General features: G+C 42.7%; 1 protein-coding gene across 4 annotated transcripts in view; it reads left to right on the forward strand.

Moving 5' to 3' along the window:
- plcl5 (phospholipase C like 5) overlaps window positions 1–19,939 on the forward strand; it is a 194,908-nt gene that overhangs the window by 75,875 nt on the left and 99,094 nt on the right. The window lies entirely within an intron of this gene.

A 19,939-nucleotide genomic window follows, 5' to 3' on the forward strand; every position in this document is an offset into this window, starting at 1 on the left:
AGATTGTGGGTTCAAGCTCCATACTTGGCTTTAATGATCGGATACCCTCTTGCAACGCAAAGGAAGTGCAGTATTGTTGGAAATACTGTCATTCTGATGCAGTGTCCACCTGTTCTGTTGGTTAATGTGGACATGACAATTTGTATGACACTGGTTGAAGCAGGGCAGGGAATTCTGCTCTAGCCCTGGACAACATTTCTCCCTCAGGCAACAGTATTTTTTAAAAGTTGGTGCTTCAATTCACTCTGTATCTGGGACATTACTGGTGCAAGATGTCTGTCATATTTGCCTGTAAAATGGTTACTGTGCTTTGAAAAGTAATTCATGTTATGATGAGACATTTCATTGGGTCCTAAAGTATAGCGATGGGCTATTTGGCCCATCATGCACGTGCCATCTCTTTGAAAGAGCTCTTCAATTAGGACTCTCTCTCGCTCTTTTCCATTAGCCTGACAAATGTGTCCTTTCAGCTTGTAAGTTTTGACAGGACCTCCCAAACCCGCAACCTCTACCACCAAGGACAGGGGCAGCTCTCTTCTCTTTGGCCTCCTTGTCTCGAGAGACGATGGGTAAGCACCTGGAGGTGGTCAGTGGTTTGTGAAGCAGTGCCTGGAGTGGCTATAAAGGCCAATTCTAGAGTGACCAACTCTTCTACAGGTGCTACAGATAAAATTGATTGTCGGGGCTGTTACACAGTTGGCTCTCTCCTTGCGCTTCTGTCTTTTTTTCCTGCCAACTGTTAAGTCTCTTCGACTCGCCACGCTTTAGCCCCGCCTTTACAGGCGCAGAAAAACACCATCACTTCTGCAGTATAAGGGCATGAAAGGATTAATGTTTGAGACAGAGTGTAAACCCCTCCCAGCATAGTGATGATGTAATAGTCATGTGGGTATTGGACTGAGAAGAAGCTAGAAGGAACACTAGGTGTGTTGGCTTGACGGGCTTGTGGAGAGTGTAAATAGTTATATCTATACATAATTTATTCTTTCGCCCTACAAAGAATCTGAGACAACTTTAGACAACACTCAATCTATGCTACAATACACAATTTCAAGTTTCCCTCCAAACCATATACCATCCTGACTTGGAAATCACTGCTCTTTTGCTGTCACTGGGTCAAAACTCCCTCCCTAACAGCACTGAGGGGTGTGTCTACAGCACACGAACTGCAGCGGTTCAAGAAGGTGGCTCACCACCACCTTTTCAAGGGCAGTTGGTGTTGGGCAATAAATGCTGGCCTTTCCAGCGATGCCTGGAGTAAAATGGCCAAGATGTCCAGGCTCTGATGTTACTTCCCAACCCCCATTGTCTCTCTTTTCTCCCTCCTCCCATTCAAAGCCTGGCTCCAAATGATATTGATAAATTGGACGAGTTTAACTCTTGTGGTTTTTCGCATCATCTTGCGATTTGGGTACAGACTTGTAGCTTGCTTCCAGAAATGCATTATTTTTATCCTGGCATTAAGTCATGACATTTCCTGAATTGTTTCAAAGTACACTGCTGGGTAATCAATTCTTCCTGTACTAATATCAATGTGTAAACATTTAATGCCTTTCATTTCCATTGTACAAGCTGGGCAACAATTCTAAAGCACTTTGTGATTGTTTGTTTGTTTTTCAAGGAGGATCAGAAGTGTTTTGTCTGAACAGTTTTTAAGTACACATTTTTAAGGAATGCTGTTTTTTTTCTCTCCAGTTAATAGAAACGTGCAAGTGTGAGTACAGTGACCTTCATGAGTATCTTATCTCTGGGATTGGAAGCATTTTGAGTTACATTTTGGAGTACGCCTGTCCAGGCAATACTGCTTTGAAGTTCTTCATAACAAATTGCATAAAATTCTTAACACTTGTTGTTTGAAGGTGTTGTACTCTAGGCAAATATCACTTTTTGTTAACTTGAACTATCAGGATTTTCTTCATTTCCCCATTCCCTTTTATGTAAAGGAATTTTATTTTTCTTCATCTAATCTGTAGCTTTTTCATGTTTTGCTCCAACTGCATCCCACTTTCCAGCTGCACTCTGCCTCATCCTGTCCACATCCCACTCCAAGCTGAACATAACATAAGAAAGAGGAGCAGGAGTAGGCCATACATTCACTCTAGCCTGCTCCCCCATTCAATAAGATCACGGCGGATCTGTTCTTGGCCTCAACTCCACTTTCTTGCCTATTCCCCATAATCCTTGACTCCCCTACATTTCAAGAATCTGTCTATCTCAGTCTTGAATTTATTCAATGACTCTGCCTCCACAGCTCTCTGGGATAGGGAATTCCAGAGATTCACGACCCTCTGAGAGAAGCAATTATTCCTCATCTCTTAAATTTTTTTTTATTCGTCTGTGGGATGTTGGCATCTCCGGCTAGGCCAGCATTTATTGCCCATCCCTAATTGCTCTTGAACTGAGTGGTTTGCTCGGCCATTTCAGAGGGCATGTAAGAGTCAACCACATTGCTGTGGGTTTGGAGTTACATGTAGGCCAGACCAGGTAAGGATGGAAGATTTCCTTCCCTAAAGTACATTAGTGAACGAGATGGGTTTTTACAACAATCGACAATGGTTTCATGGCTGCCATTTGGGGGTGGGGGGGGGGGGGGGGTGGTGTACATAATTCCAGATTTCTACTACAATCAATCACTAGAGAACTCAAGAGTAACCTTGCCATCACTACTTTTATACTGCATTACAACGCTCAGACCTGTGTCACCATTAAAAGTGGTATCTGCACTAGTTTTACTGAATGGGGAAGCAAGGTTTGTAGCTGAGCGATGATTGGAGCTTTTCAGGTTTGTTATTTGTGTCGCTGATCCATGTGAATATTTCATAAAAGCTGCTGACCCTTCTGTCATTCAAGGGTTTTGCCAAAGCCAGAATTGTGATCTGAGTAAAAATTGCTGTTTTATTATTTATGAAACCGTAGCTTGTTTCCTTTTGCTGTTTTCTGGCTGCCAGTTGTTAGATGTCAAAACCACTTCCTTCGATTGATTCAAAATATCAACAGCAGGAAGCTGCAGAGTATTTGGGGTATTGAGCCTTGCAGGGTAGTACAGTGGCTGCGGTGTCTGCTTATTTTTGGAGCAGATTAATCTCAATATGGGAATCATATGCCAGTTGAATGCTATCTCATACCTAAAGGGATTGAAAATGAAATTGGCAATCGCAAGTTAGGATGGGCTGGATGGAACAGTGGAATAAATTTTGGAGAGAGACAGAGAGTAAGAACGAAGGCAGCAGGTCAATGCATAATGCTTTGGGAAATTGGACCCAAGGCCTAAAAATAGATTCATGCCCATCGCTGGGGATTTGGCGGTGGGGGTTTGGAATTGAGGTGAGCAGGTGTGCAGGGAGAGCTACCTGTGAGTGCCGAGGCACCTCCGGTCATGGGCTTTGGGCCTCATTTCCATCGAGTGGGCTAGCCATGGAGAATAGGTGGCAACTCACTGGCGAAGCAAGGTCAGAGATTGGGCTTCTGTTGGCATTGCTTGGGCCCTCTGGGAAAACCAATCTTGCAGTGGGGGCATCAGGCAGGCATTAATCTTTTTTATTTGCATATGCAAAGGGTCCAGCACCTATTTCAGGCTTGGGCACTACATGCTGATTTTGTGGCCTTCACCAATATGGCGGGCGCCTTACTTCTGGCTCATAATGTGCAGGCGCTTCCTTCCCTCCATAGAGGAGGCTGAGGTGGCTGATTAGTGCCTGAAAAATGTAAAGGTGTCATAAGTGATATAAAAGTATGTACATAATTTAAGGACATATTTTTGATTTATACTCTATACCGCACGCGCAAAAAATTTTGACCAACATTTCTTTTGCAGTCTGCAACTGAAGCATTTCCCTAGAACTTTTAGCCCCTAAAGTAATATCTAAGGTGGTGACTTTGCATATTTTCGGAACAAGGTCATGTGAGGTGATGCATGCAACTGTAAGTTAGGTAGCGAATGGCAATTGCACAAGCACATTGAGGAGACAACTTGGGATGCTGGCAACCAAAATGGTGTCAACAGTTGAGCCTTAATATGGATTAATTTTTATAATGTTCTTCAAACTTTTGTAAACCATAGCATTGCATCATACTTGAAATGTTAAAAAAAAAAGTGAAGGCTGCGTAGAAAACAAAAGGTTCATTTAAGACCAACATTTACAAACTTTGCACGTCCAGATGAATCTGAATTGGGACCAACATTTTTTTTATTATTCATTCATGGGATGTGGGCGTCACTGGCTATGCCAGCAGTTATTGCCCATCCCTAATTGCCCTTGAGAAGGTGGTGGTAAGCTGCCTTCTTGAACCGCTGCCGTCCATGTGAGGTAGGTACACCCACAGTGCGGTTAGGAAGGGAGTTCCAGGATTTTGTCCCAGCAACAGTGAAGGAACAGTGATATAGTTCCAAGTCAGGATTGTGTGTGGTTTGGACGGGAACTTGCAGGTGGTGATCCTATGCATCTGCTGCTCTTGTCCTTCTAGGTGGTAAAGGTCGCGTGTTTGGAAGGTTCTGTCTAAGGAGACTTGGTGCATTGCTGTAGTGCATCTTGTAGATGGTACACACTGCTGCCACTGTGCGTCGGTGGTGGAGGGAGTGAATGTTTGTGGATGGTGTGCCAATCAAGCAGGTTGCTTTCTCCTGGATGGTGTCGAGCTTCAAGTGTTGGAGCTGCACCCATCCAGGCAGGTGGAGAGTATTCCATCACACTCCTGACTTGTGCCTTGTAGATGGTGGACAGGCTTTGGGCAGTCAGGAGGTGAGTTACTCACCACAAAATTCCTAGCCTCTGACCTGCTCTCGTAACCAAGGTATTTATATGGCTACTCTAGTTCAGTTTCTGGTCAATGGTAGCCCCTAGGATGTTGAAAGTGGAGGATTCAGCGATGGTAATGCCATTGAATGTCAAGGGAAGATGGCTAGATTCTCTCTTGTTGGAGATGGTCATTGTCTGGCACTTGTGTAGCACAAATGTTACTTGCCACCTATCAGCCCAAGCCTGGATATTGTCCAGGTCTTGCTGCATTTCTGCATGGACTGCTTCAGTATTTGGGGAGTCGCGAATGGTGCTGAACATTGTGCAATCATCAGCGAACATCCCCACTTCTAACCTTAAGATTTGGTCCAGTGCTGTGGGTTTTTTTTTAAAATAAACTGTTTTGAATTCCTTTAATTGTCCAGTGCTGATTTCCATTTGAATTCCCTGGCTGGATGAATGGCACCAATTCTTCATTGGGCTGCTCAGTACAGCAATCAAGGAACAGGGAGGAAAATAAATTCCCAAGCTCTTTCCCTCGTTCCATTCATTCTGTACACAGCAGTACACTTTTAGTGATTACTCAAGGAGTGCAAATGTTGGAAGTCTATAGTGCAGGCATTCCCAGGCCTTTAGCTGTGGGAAGAAATGTCTTCATATGGACATTGGGAGTTCAGGGTGAATATGAATAAATAAAACAGTCAATCTGAGGGGCTGTGTGCCACAGTGAGTCACATTGCTGTTAAGATATGTTAATCGTACTTTTCATTTAAATCAATTGTTCTATAATTCAGGTACAAAATGCAGTTGATTAAATGTTTCCATTTTCATCTGTGGAAAAATATGCTAATCGTTATTAAACCATCTGTTTAGATTTAATACCTCATTAATATTAATCTCTATATAATGCTGATATACTTTATATGGATTCCACTTCTGTCTGTACTAATACATATACGACTTGTGGAAGTTTTGCACTTACTTGGAGTTCTGCCAATCAGTTATTCAAATTTCGTTATGGATCAAGTGAGGGAGAGGCTGTAAATAATTCCGTGGCATTTAGCCTCTCAATCTGCCTCATCCCTCTCCCCTTTGACTTCTGAATTTTTAGAATGAGCTCAAACCAAATTCAGTGAAGAATTATGCAATCTGTTAAGAAAGACATGGATATGGCATGATGAATGGCAGTACCATTGTATCATGTAGTGCTTGGGCACAACTATGGGGATGGGTGGAAGAATGTTAATATCCTCAAATACATTGCCTGATCTTATCCATACGTCCGATGATGTTTTACAGTGATTCCTGACTGGGTGAAGATCTCGCTCGTGCACCAATTATCTCTTGTGAATTTGTGTCACTTTCCAACAACCAAATCTGTAAAGGGTCCATTTTATAAATGGAACATTGAAAATAATAATCCTGAGGCTAATGGGATGGGGCTTTATCAGGCGATTCATTCAGCTGCTGTTTGAGTCTCTCTGAATCAGTCCTATCTTTAGTGGAATCAAAGGGACAAAAAAACATCACAAGACCCAAGCAAGCTATCTCAAAAAAACAAAAAAGATGGCTGTTTGCAAATATGATGCTGAGGGCAGTTCTATGTCACAATGCATACCAGCTTCCTGCATTGCTGATCACAGCTTGTTTGCAAGTTTGCAATTTCCTACATGGAGCTGCTGCTCTCAATAGGAAGTGGCAAATGGAAAGGAGTAGCTTCCCTTGGGGAGAGGTGAAAATTGTGAAGGGAATCAACTTGGGTATGTGCCTCCTGATGGCCAATTTGGGAGTACAGTTTGCCCTTGGGTCAGGTTGGCTGCCTGTTCATCCTCACAAATGGGAAATTCTGTATGGAAAAACCATAACTTGAAGGGAAGAAAACATCGTAAGTAACTTGAGAAATCCTCTTGAGAGAGGGCAGCCCACTGACACTGTTGTGATACTTTATCCAGATGTGGAGTTGCTCCACATCTAGAACAATAATTGGGAAACATAAATTGTGTTAGTATAAACTGTATAAATGTGAGTGCCAACACAGAGTAGTTCCATTTTCTGCAGGGCAAGTGAGATCCACTATGAATGGTGCTGTGGGACTCGCTAATCTGTTTTATTTCCATTAAGGTATTTATTACATCGCTAATTCTGCCAAGGATTTAGATCTGTAGAATATACTGGATTTTCAGCGATTAAAGTGGGGCTGAAAAGAAAAGGGTGAAAGAGATATTGTATGTGTGTGCGTGCGTGTGATAAGCGAGTTACCACGAGTTGAGCGAGGTCTGTGTTAAGTACGACTGTTACATTGATTTACACATGGAGGCAGAAGGCATAGCTGAGGTATTAAATCTTTGCATCTGTCTTTGCCTGAGTTGCATCTTCCTTGGTAATGTTGAAAGAGGAGGTAAGTCATACAATAAAGGGGTTTAAAATTGATAAAGAGGAAGTATTAGATTGTCTGTCTGTACTTAAAGTGGATAAAGCACCAGGACCGGATGAGATGCATCCAAGGATACTGAGGGAAGTGAGGGTGGAAATCGCAGAGGCACTGGCCATAATTTTTCAGTCTTCCTTAGACTCTGGGGTGGTGCCAGAGGACTGGAGAATTGCAAATGTTACACCCTTGTTCAAAAAAGGGTGTAAAGATAAGCCCAGCAACTAGTCAGTTTAACTTTAGTGGTGGGGAAACTTCTGCAAAAAATTATTTGGGCCAAAATCATAGTCACAGGGACAAATGCAAGTTGATTAAGGAAAGCCAGCATGGATTTCTTAAGGGAAAATCATGTTTGATTAACTTGCTGGAGTTTTTTGAGGAGGTAACAGAGTTGAGGAGGGCAATGCTGTTGAAGTGGTGTACATGGACTTTCAAAAGGCATTTGATACAGTGCCACACAACAGACTTGTGAGCAAACTTCTAGCTCATGGAATAAAAGGGACAGTGGCAACATGGATACAAAATTGGCTGAGTGACAGGAAACAGTTGTGGTTAATGGATGTTTTTTGGGCCGGAGGAAGGTTTGTAGTGGAGTTCCCCAGGGATCAGGGATGGGACCCTTGCTTTTCCTGATATATATTCATGACCTAGACCTTGGTGTACAGGGCACAATTTCAAAGCTTGCATATGATACGAAACTTGGAAGCATTGTGAACTGTGAGGAGGATAGTGTAGAACTTCAAAAGACATACAGGTTGGTGGAATGGGCAGACAGATGGCAGATGAAGTTCAATGCAGAGAAATGTGAAGTGATTCATTTTGGTAGGAAGAACATGGAGAGATAATCTAGAATAAAGGGTACAATTCTAAAGGGGGTGCAGGAGCAGAGGGATCTAGGTGTATATGTGCTAAGTCATTGAAGGTGGCAGGACAGGTTGAGAGAGTGATTAATAAAGCATACAGTATCCTGGGCTTTAGAGCAAGGAAGATATGTTGAACACTAGTTCGGCCTCAGCTGGAGTATTGCGTCCAATTCTGGGCGCCACACTTGAGGATAGATGTGAGGGCATTGGAGAGAGTACAGAAAACTTTCACGAGAATGGTTCCAGGGAGGAGGAACTTCAGTTATGAAGATAGATTAGAGAAGTTAGGACTGTTTTCCTTGGAGAAGAGGTGATTTGATAGAGGTATTCAAAATCATGAGGGGTCTGGACAGAGTAGATAGAGAGAAATTGTTCCCACTCGCGAAAGGATCGAGAATGAGAAGGCACAGATATAAAGTATTTGGTAAGAGAAGCAAAAGTGACATGAAAAACTTTTTATGCTGCAAGTGGTTAAGATCAGGAAGGCGCTGCCTGAGAATGTGGTGGGAGGCAGGTTCAATTGAAGCATTCAAAAGGGAACTGCACAGTTACGTGGAAAGGAAGAAAGTGCAAGGTTATGGTGAGAAGGCGGGGGAATGGATCTGAGGGAGTTGCTCTTTCAGAGAGCTGGTGCGGACACGAAGGGCTGAATGGCCTCCTTCTGCGCTGTAACAATTCTCTGATTCTGTGAATTTCGCAGATGCTGGGGCCAGTAGAAATTGTCAGAGAAATTAATTAGATTGAGGTCATTAAACACTTCAACACTGATCCAGAGACTGAAAGGCATGTAAATGCAGGCTGTAGATGGAGGTACGACAACAACTTGCATTTTTATAGTGCCTTTAACAAAATAAACCATCCCAAGGTGCTTCACTTGAGTGTTCTCAAACAAAATTTGAGACACTGCTGCATAAGGAGATTTTAGGTGACCAAAAAGAGTGTGGTTAATCTAGATTAATCCTATTACAGGAAACGAGTCATACTTAACGCCTCTTCATTTTCCATTGATGATACTGCCCTATTTTGATGGGATCTGAAGCTATAAAAACACTGGCCCTCCACAAATTCTAAGGACATTAGGGCGACACAGTGGCGCAGTGGTTAGTACCACAGCCTCACAGCTCCAGCGACCTGGCTTCAATTCTGGGTACTGCCTGTGCGGAGTTTGCAAGTTCTCCCTGTGACCACGTGGGTTTTCGCCGGGTGCTCCGGTTTCCTCCCACAGCCAAAGACTTGCAGGTTGATGGCCAAATTGGCCATTGTAAATTGTCCCTAGTATAGGTAGGTGGCAGGGGAATTGAGGGAAGGTGGGGATGTGGTAGGAATATGAGATTAATGTAGGATTAGTATAAATGGGTGGTTGATGGTCGGCACAGACTCGGTGGGCTGAAGGGCCTGTTTCAGTGCTGTATCTCTAAAAATAAAAAATAAACATTGATGTGGGGACATCACCTCACCACAGGGCAATGGCACTTGGATATGCACAGTCTCTTGAACATCTTCCATGCACCTGTAGTAAATTATTAAGCACGTGTCTTGGGTACCATTTGTAATAGATATGTGCATACACATCCTTGTGTAACTTTTTTGTGAAACTTTTTAAAAGATGCCAGGTGAAGTTCTAAGTGGTACCTACTGGCTGTATTGGATGATGTTTTACTCCAGAGAAATCAACTTGGAGTTTTTGAAAAAAAAATGTGCAAGAATTCTAAATGGAGGTGTTAAACAACAATCCAATATAGATGCTTAAAGGGAACTGATAAAGACTGGACATGCCGAAATAAACTGGGGAGCAGTGAAGGTAAATGTCTCTGGATGTCTTTATAGCCACAATAAATCCTGAGTCATAGAGAAAAAGAGAGGGAGTCATAGAGTCATACAGCACAGAAACAGGCCCTTCGGCCCATCGTGTCTGTGCCGGCCATCAAGCACCTACCTATTCTAATCCCATTTTCCAGCACTCGTAGCTTTTATATGCTATGGCATTTCAACTGCTCATCTAAATACTTCTTAAATGTTGAGGGTTTCTGCCTCTACCACCTCTTCAGGCAGTGTATTCCAGATTCCAACCACCCTCTGGATGAAATAAGTTTTCTTCAAATCCCCTCTAAACCTCCTGCCCCTTACCTTAAATCTGTGCCCACTGGTTATTGACCCCTCCGCTAAGGGAAAAAGTTTCTTCCTATCTAATCTATCAATGCCCCTCATAATTTTGTATACCTCAATCATGTCTCCCCCTTAGCCTTCTCTGCTCTAAGGAAAACAACCCTAGCCTTTTCAGTCTCTGTTCATAGCTGAAACACTCCAGCCCAGGCAACATCCTGGTGATTCTCCTCTGCACCCTCTCCAGTGCAGTCACATCCTTCCTATAGTGCAGTGGCCAGAACTGTACACAGTACTCCAGCTGTGGCTTAACTAGCGTTTTATATCCATCATCACCTCCCTGCTCTTATATTCTATGCCTCGGCTAATAAAGGCAAGTATTCCATATGCCTTCCTAACCATCATATCTACCTGTGCTGCTGCCTTCAGTGATCTATGGACAAGTACACCAAGGTCCCTTTGACCTTCTGTACTTCCTAGGATCCATTGTATATTCCCTTGCTTGTTAGTCCTCCCAAAATGCATCAGCTCACACTTCTCAGGATTACATTCCATTTGCCACTGCTCCGCCAGTAATACATGGTTCTGCTGTTCACAAGATAGTTATGGATTAGGAACACTAATCGGCCTCTCTGAATTCCTGCATCCAGAAAGATTCCAAAGTCCTGCCATTGTAACATCCAAATGTTTCTTGAATAGTTCAAGGATTTTTCCTCCACCAATCCATCTGGAGGACTATTCCATACGTTGATCACTGTGTGGGAAGAATAGTTTCCTAATATCAGCCCCAAACTTACTTTTTACTAGTTTGAACCTGTATCCACTTGTCCTATTCTAGTAATTTTCTGGATATATTTGTTCCATTCCCCAAACTATCCTATATACCTCTGCAAGCTCCGCCTTTCCAGCCACAAAATCTCTAGTTTTTTCCCCATCTTTCCTCATAACTCATAGTTTTGTTGCTCAAGACCAGGCTTGTGGTTCTTCTCCAAACTTAAATATTTCCATTGTGTCGCAGTGATCAGAGCAGGATGTAATACTCATGGTGCTGTCTGACCAGTGCACAGCTTAGCAATTTGTATTCCATTGTATTTTTTTCTATAGTTGAACACTATTGGGTTTGTTTGCTACATTGCATTGGTTGGACATGTTTATTATTGAGTCTACAAAGACTCCTAGGTCTCTTTCAGCTTAATCCTGGGCTGTATTACCTATTTTCCCTTCTTTGCAATTGCCTGCATTAGATTTCACCTATTGCTGTCTTGCCTGTAAGCATATTTTAACCAACTCTGGGCAGCCTCTGCTGATTCCACAGCCCTGCTTATAAGCAAATTTGATTACTTTGCGTTGACAGTCTTGATCTAAACCATTAAAGTAATTTGGAAATTGTGGTGTTCCCAACGCCGAGCATTGGGATGCCACAATTTTCTTTCCCCTCCCAACATTACTTCTTAAGTGAGTACTTGCTCTTTTCTACTCTTCAATCAGATTCATATTCATACTCTGGGTTTACCCTGAATCGCCGTAGTTCTGAGTTAACTGATATGACAAACCTTAATAAATGACTTGTTAGGCCTCAGCGGGTATATTCTACTTGGCTCTGAGCACCACACATTAGATAGGGTGTCGAGGCCTTCGAGAGGGTGCAAAAGAGATTTGTTAAAATGGTACCGGGGTGGAGGACTTCAGTTGTGTGGACAGACTGAAGAAGCTGGGGTTGTTCTCCTCAGAGCAGAGAAGATTGAGAGGAGTTTCAAAATCACGAATGGTGCTGATAGAGTAAATAAGGAGAAACTGTATCCAGTGGCAGAAGTATAGGTAACCAGAGGACACCGATTTAAGGTAATTGACAAAAAACAAAAGCCAGAGGTGACACGGGGAAACATTTGTTTAGGCAGCATGTTGTGATTTGAAATGTATTGAAAGGATGGTGGAAGCAGATTCATTAAAACATCCAAAAGGGAGCTGAATAAATACTTGAAGAGGAAACATTTACAGGACTATGGGGAGAGAGCTGGTGAGTGGGACTAATTGAGTAGCTCTAGCAAAGAATTGGCATAGACACAATGGGTAGGATTGCTCCCTTTTGTGCAGTATCATTCTAGGTTTCTATAATAGCCTTTCATGTGGAACTTAGTCAAATGTTTTTTTGGAATTCTAGGTACACAATGTTGTGGGGCTTTCCCTAGACCACCAAGGATGTAATTTCCTCAAAATGTCGGTGGCTGGTCAGATGGAAATTTTCCCTTTTGAATCCATGTTGGTTGCCGGATGCTAAGGTAGTATTGTACAGATAATACTCAAGATAGATTCCATTACGCTCCATGATGGGTGTGATTGTCTCGCCACCCTTTTTGATGAATATTTGTCACTATATATCCCCAGTCAGCATCACTAAAACAGATTATCTGGTCGTTATCTCATTGCTATTTGCAGGACCTTTTAGTGCACAAATTGGCTGCTGCATTTCCTACATTGCAACAGTGACTACACTTCGAAAGTACTTCATTGACTGTAAAGTGCTTTGAGGTTGTGAAAGGGGCTATGTAATGCAAGTTCTTTTTATTTTTGCTTAAGGCCTTAAATGGCTGTAACTGTGCTATTTTTCCTGCGTCCTGTTATACATACAAGTCCTAATTTTGATAGTTTCTTTGAGTTTTGGACGGAATGCTATAAGGAAATGTGAAACATTACACCCTGTTGATTAGTGGCCCTTCATCATTATTTATAACTCTTCAGTCTTTTTAAAGTTCACAGGAAACACAGAAGTTATAAAAAAATGCGAAGGGGAACATGGTTGGAAATTGTTCCACTTACATCACATAGTTGCATTCACGCAGGGCAGTGTCAACATAGCAAATTTGTCTCAAAAGATGTATTAGCATGTCATTGCCAGAACAGGCTTCACTAATGCTTTCAATAAAAAGAGATTCCCAGTTTCTAAGCACACTGGTGATGAACTAAGCCATACAGACTAGCAAGGTTCTGAGTGTGATTTATGTTCTGTGCTGATTAGTCTTATCTCAGACTAGGTGCTGGTTGGGGTCATTCGTGTTCTTGATAGGATTTCCAACTCTGGTTGGATGTATTCTTGGGGATTTCATCGCGTGGCCTCTTGCCTCCAACTGGCCCGCCCCCACACTCACGCCATTGGTTACTTGACATGCCCATCCTCACGACACTCCGCCTTTCCATGCCAATTGGAAAGTCAGCAGCATCTTCATTATCTGATAGACTCTCGACTGTCAGTCAAACAGCCGTTTTTTTCCCATTGTCATTATTTTTGTGATTGATCAACAGAAGTGTTCAGAGAAAATGAAAGAAAAAGTACACCATTTTTCTTAATGTCCCCAAGATTTTTCTCCTGGATTCCTTGCAGCAGTGTCCTGGAGATTAATCTTTATTCCTAGAGTCTCCAGGAATTAATGCTGCAGGGTCGGAAACCCTAGATTAGAGAGGGGAAATTCTACGTGGGTTGCTTCTCTTAACTTAGCGAGCATAGTTGTGTAGATATTGAGTAAGAAGAGGATTGAATCTGGCTGTGCTATCCCTCGTTCCCAGTGGTAAAGTAGCCTGCTGACTTTTACCATCTAAGCTTATACGTGCAGAATGTCCTGTTGCATGAAGTACTTACTGGAGGGTGACTAGTTTCCATGAACGTATGGTGTAGCAGCTTGAGGGAGGGATGGGTTGGGGGGGATTAGGAGAGAGGATGCGGATGAAATGTGGTGAAACATTCAATATGGCAGCTGTGCTGCAAAGCACTCTGCTCAGGAATTGAGCCTGTTGGGTTGAGCCCTAATACATGAACATATGGCAGAAGCCCTGTGACACTCACCTATTCTGCCAGCATCTCTGAGTCACAGGATTAAGAACGGAATCCTTAGAGCAATTCTACTACTGATTCTCCTTTTGAGTTACAGTAAATTCAGAGATAGAAGATGAAGTATGTTTTCTTAAAATTGGAATGATTACCTCATTTTAAAAACGTATCCTCTGTCCCTGTGTCAGCGGCTTTTGCTTAGATGTGTCTTTTCGTGAATTCATGTAAATTATTGATATAATTGAATCTGTTTTAAACTGTAAATGTATTTAGCCTAAAAATGACAGACGATTGGAAAATGAATGCAGTTACTGAAGACCAAGTGATCAGAGTCATCAATGGTTACACTGCAGTAACAGCCCATTTGGTCCAAGAACTCTGCTGGCATTTTTCCTCATGAGCCATCAAGTCTAATCCCACAACCTTTTAATATTCCTCTTTTTTTCAATTCTCTTTTAGAAGTATTTATGGACTCTGCTTCAACAATTCCATTTTTTTTCTTAACCTTACTTCATATTTTTTTGTAATTACCATAAATTTGTGCCCTCTTATTGCTATCTTGCCAACTAATGGAAACAATCTGTGACTATTTAGCTTATCATAACCCATCATAATCTTACAGAACTCTTGGGTCACTTCGTTCACCTTCCCGGGTCTAGTGAAAAGAGTCCCAACATCTCAAGTCACATTCCATACTGTAACCCCTCGTCCTCAGTAGCATTCTAGTGAATCTATACTGTAGCTTTTCCATTTAGTTTGTGGCCTTCCTGTAACAAATTGCCCAAAATTCTGCACAGTACTCTAGCTGCAGCCCAACGCATGCATTGCACAAATTCAACATTTCCTCTTTTGGTTTTGTATTCTATGTTTCTAGATTTGAGAAAAACAAGGATTCTGTTTCCATTTTTATGGTCTTATCTACTTGTTTGCACTTTTAGGAACCTTTTGTATCTGCTCTCTTACACCATTTAAAATCTTACTATTTAAGTTGCATTTCCTTTCTCTATTCTTCCGACCTCTAAAATGTACTGTTTCAGATTACTGGTGCCAATATTAGCAATTCGTATGGCATTCCTGTGGCTACCATTTTAGCAGAGGTATTATCCCATTTAACACTTGTAAGTTGGATGAAGAAAAAGAAGAAAGACTTGCATTCATATATCACCTTTCACGACCTCCAGACACCCAAAGCGCTCGACGCCAATGAGGTACATTTGAAGTGTAGTCACTGTTGTCATGTAGGAATTGTGGCAGCCAATTTGTGCACAACAAGACCCCCAAAACAGCAATGAGATAATGACAAAGATAATGGGCTGCATTTTAAAAGCCCGATGCTGAAATAGGCGGTGGGCGTAAATATTTGCAACCCGCACGCGAGGAGTCCACGTCGCGGAGCCATCGCAATTCCAAACGCGGCGGCTGATTTAGCATTGCCTGGGCGGCCGCCCACCCCCAATGTCGTGAAGGGGGCGGACGAGCTGTCCCGGGCAATGACGTCTGGCGCCAGTGTGCAGGCGCTGGTGCCATTTTGAAAGAGCTTAGAACCATAAATGAACATTTAAAACTTTAAAGGAGCATTACATTTTAAATTAATAAAGTGAAGTGAAATTTTTTTTCCATCCCCTCACGCTCCCCCAATAGCATATTAATTAAAGGTAAGTGCCCATTTGCATGTTATAATACGGGTCCCGTTGCTGAGCAGCGGGCCGGCCGCCATGAGGCCTCGCCGCCGCCGCCAATATTGGGACGGGGCTTGTCGGGGTCAATGGCGGGCATCATCCGTGATATCTTCATTCCTCCCTCTCCACCTCCCCACCACCCACCCACCATTCCTGACATCAGAGAGCCTTTAAAATGCAGCCCAATCTGTCAGTTAAGAATAATATTGGCCCAGACAGGAGGGAAAAATGCCCCACTCTTTGAAAAGGTGCCATGGGATCTTTTATGTCCACCTAAGAGGGCAGATAGGGCCTCGGTTTAATGTCTCATTTGAAACATGGGGGCCGCTGTTAAAATAGCAGAGGAATGTCCAAGAAATGCATTTGATAACCAATATCACAAACAGTCATTTCTAGGCTAGTGTCTTTTAAGGTCAGTAAAAGGCTTTTATTGCCCCCATGGATTTACTGTGCAGCAGTTTATTGGGCGTAAAAGAAAAAGGTCATTCTCATTAAACGTTTGCATCAGATGGGTGTGGGAGGGAAGGCGAGGGGTTGGGAGCGTGGATGTAGATCCACAATGTTGACGGCATCATTGAAGTGACTTTGCCTGCACAATGTTTTAAAAAAATGCACTCTCGACTTTGTACTTGTAGACCTCCTCTGCATTCGGGGTAAGATCTGCAACACGAGAACCACATTGCTGGCCTACGGGGGAAGTCTGCAGTCTGAAGAAAATAGCAAGGCTGTGACATTCAGTTGCCTCAGTGTGTCCCATCAGAATCTCAACCCATGAGCTGTGTCTGGTTGCTTTCTCTTGTATTATAGCCCAAGTCAGTGCTGTAACATAAAGCAATGTAAACTGATGCAAAAGGAGTTGAATTTTCACTAGTGCCATTGAGAAACCCTCAGTATTGCTTTGTTTAATGAACGTCTCGTTTTTATACAAAGGCACCTTTTTGTAGATTTCTGTAACTAATGCTTTTTAAAAACTGGAACATTTCATTATATTACTTTACATCTGATACCATGTTTAGTTTTATTCAGAGAAGGCAAGCTTCGACACATATACCTGATGAGTGCTGTTGTAAAATGTTGCTACATATGTAGGCACACATTTAAAATCTGAGGTTGCCAGTGGTTGGGACACATCTTGTTGACCGCATTGAAAAACAGGAATCTCAGGATGAGCACTGAACTGGCAGCACCAGTTACGAGCTCAGCAAGAAAGCAAGTTATTTAATTGATGTTTCAGTTAATAAAGATAACATGCAACTGAGCCATACAGACCAAAATGTCTCGGGTTGTGCTGAGATGGCTTTAATTGGTCTCCTCTTCTCTGAGCTAGAAGGGATAATCAGCCACTTCCTATTACTGATCACTAACCAATGACTCTGACTGGAAAGTGTATGTGTGCGGACATTGAGTGAAGACAAGATCGGGGTCTGTTGTCATACTCCCCACAATAGGGTTGCCAACCCTCCAGGTTTTCCCTGGAGTCTCCAGGAATTAAAGACTAATCTCTAGGACACTGCTGTGAGCAACTCTGGAGAAAGATCATAAAGGCTTTTTTTTTTAAAGTGTTCTTAGAAGAATTTGTTTGAGCACTTGTGTTTACTGGTTATGAAAATATTGAGTGCGGCAAAAGGCTGTTTGACAGTCAAGAATCATCCATTTGGATAATGAAGTGTCTATTTACTTGCACCATGAGGATGGACATGTTGGGTGACCAATGACAAGAGTGTTGGGTTGGGGAATATGTCCAACCAGGGTTGGCAACTCTACCCCACAATGGAATAACCTGCCAACCCTTATCACCTGGGCTGGGAAGTGAAAAATATCCACTTGGGCGAGGGACTGCACTTGTGGCTGTGGAACTGTTCTCAGAAGAAGCTGACACCTTGTTGAGAGGTGGTGAGTAAAAGGAAGATTTTGGCAATAACGAAGGATATTTTGTATCCTCTCATCTTTAGATTCTTATTTAGCCTCTGTAATAACTTAAACTAAGGTGTGCTTCAAAAGACAATGGTGGCCTTGGCTCAAGTAGCCTGCTTGATGTGTGCACTTGGACAGGGTTAGCCCCGGCTTTTCAATTACCTGGAGGATCATAGCTGAGGCTGATGAGGTTTTCACATCTACAGAAGGTGCACTTTCCAGAAAGGGTCAATAAATATGATCCAGAGCAAGAACTCTGGTTCTTTTATGTTACTCCACTATCCCGGGTGACAATGAAGGCAATTGTCATTTGCTAAGGGTTTAGGGATTAAACCTGGAACTTCCCTTTTTTATATAGAAGGAATATATACTTGTGGATTAAAACCATCAGAGGAGCTTTCCTCTAATTATCTGAAACATAAATTAATCAGTTGACTTGCTAGTGAGCTAACCAGTCTGTAAAATGTAACCTCTGAAAATGTCACTATTGGAGCCAGGAGACTGAAATGTGTCATTGCTGAATTCAATAACTGAGCAAACCAACCAGAGACCCATCCATATGTAGTTTTACAGATGACTGCAGTGATTTAAAAGCAGCCTCAGATTTGACATTTGGTGGTCAATTCCAGTATTCAGCCTATTTTAGATTGTGACTTGCTATTTTTAAATTCTCACTTCTAAATTTCTTTCCACAAAGGTAAACCTGTAATGCTTTTCAAAACGTGTTTTCAAGCCTGGCCTGGGGCAGTGTTAAACACATTACAAACCCAGCTGTTGCTATCAAAGATATTGAGGAATCCTGAGTTTAAAAAAAAAAAATCTCAGGATGTGGGTAACACTGCCAAGGGCATCCTTTTTGTCAGCCTTATTGCCCAGAGGTGGTGATGGACTTCCTTTTGTCAAACTTAGTGGCTTGCCGGAGCATTTCAGAAGGTGTTAAGAGTTAGCCACAGGTCCGCTGGGTTTGGGTTTGAGACTGATGGGGCCTATACAGATAAGGGCTGGCAATTAAGGGCGGCACAGTGGCGCAGTGGTTAGCACCGCAGCCTCTCAGCTCCAGAGACCCGGGTTCAATTCTGGGTACAGTCTGTGCAGAGTTTGCAAGTTCTCCATGTGACCGTGTGGGTTTCCTCCCACCGCCAAAGACTTGCAGGTGATAGGTAAATTGGCCATTGTAAATTGCCCCTAGTGTAGGTAGGTGGTAGGGAATATGGGATTACTGTAGGGTTAGTATAAATGGGTGGTTCTTGGTCGGCACAGACTCAGTGGGCCGAAGGGCCTGTTTCAGTGCTGTATCTCGAAAATAAAATAAATTGAAATTTCCCAGAACTTGCATTGTGGAAGGCCGGATCATTTGCTTTCCATCTCTACCCCAGCCCGCTCGACTACTGATTGGGAGTTAAAATTGGGGTTTAAGAGTCAGAGCAACACCGTGGACTGAAAAAGAGTTGGTTGTTGAAGCTAAATTTGAGTTCTTCAGCAGGAGCTTAAAATATTGGTAATGAGAAAGTTTGCACTTTCCCAATGGCCAAGTAGGTAAAGGTACCACCTAGTGTAGCACCAATATGTCCCAGGCTCAGAGCTTGATCAGTGTGCCCTGGATTCAGTTCGTGAACTCAGCTGCACGGCAGTGGGCCTCAGCACCCTTGGGCTAGGGAAGGTTGGAAAGATTCCAATGTTGTCTGTGAGTGGGCATTTGGTGAGGACAGGATCTGTCTTGGCTGTGGTACTGTGCACTTTTGAATAGTTGCTGTTGTGGCCCACATGTGACCAACTGGGAGAAGTGCTGGAGGACTGGCAGTGTCTGTGGTACTGCAGCAAGAGTCCACTCCTTTGGGTCAGTGCGTTGGTAACTAGAGGGCAGACGTTTTTAGATCAGGAAAAGAATAAAAGAAGAGGTTAAGAGAGTTTCTTTTGCCATGAGGGTTGTTAGGATATGGAATGCTTCACTGGAAGTACTGGTGGGAACGGAATCCATAACTGTTTCTAAAAGGGAGTTGGATAAATATTTGAAGAAAAATTTAAAAGGTTATGGAGAAAGGGCAGGAGAATGGAATAACTCTTATGGAGAGATGACCGAGGCATGATTGCTGAATGATGACTTCCTGGACTGTAAAAATTCTAATATTCTATACAACAATGCCAACGTGCATTTTATGTGGTGCCTTTAATGTAAACCCTCCTCCCCACCCCACCCCCCACCCACTTCCAAGGTACTTCACAGGTGCATTAACAGATAAAACGTAACACTGAATCACCGAAGGAGTTATTAGGAAGGTGATCAAAGAGGTAAGTTTTAAGGAGTGTCTTAAAGGAGGAAAGAGAGAGGTGGGAAGGTTTAGGGAGGGAATTCCAGAGTTTAGTGTCAAGACAGCTGGATAAAAGGAGGGAGA

This window comes from Heterodontus francisci, chromosome 33 (assembly GCF_036365525.1).
Source record: "Heterodontus francisci isolate sHetFra1 chromosome 33, sHetFra1.hap1, whole genome shotgun sequence".
Classification (NCBI taxonomy): domain Eukaryota; kingdom Metazoa; phylum Chordata; class Chondrichthyes; order Heterodontiformes; family Heterodontidae; genus Heterodontus; species Heterodontus francisci.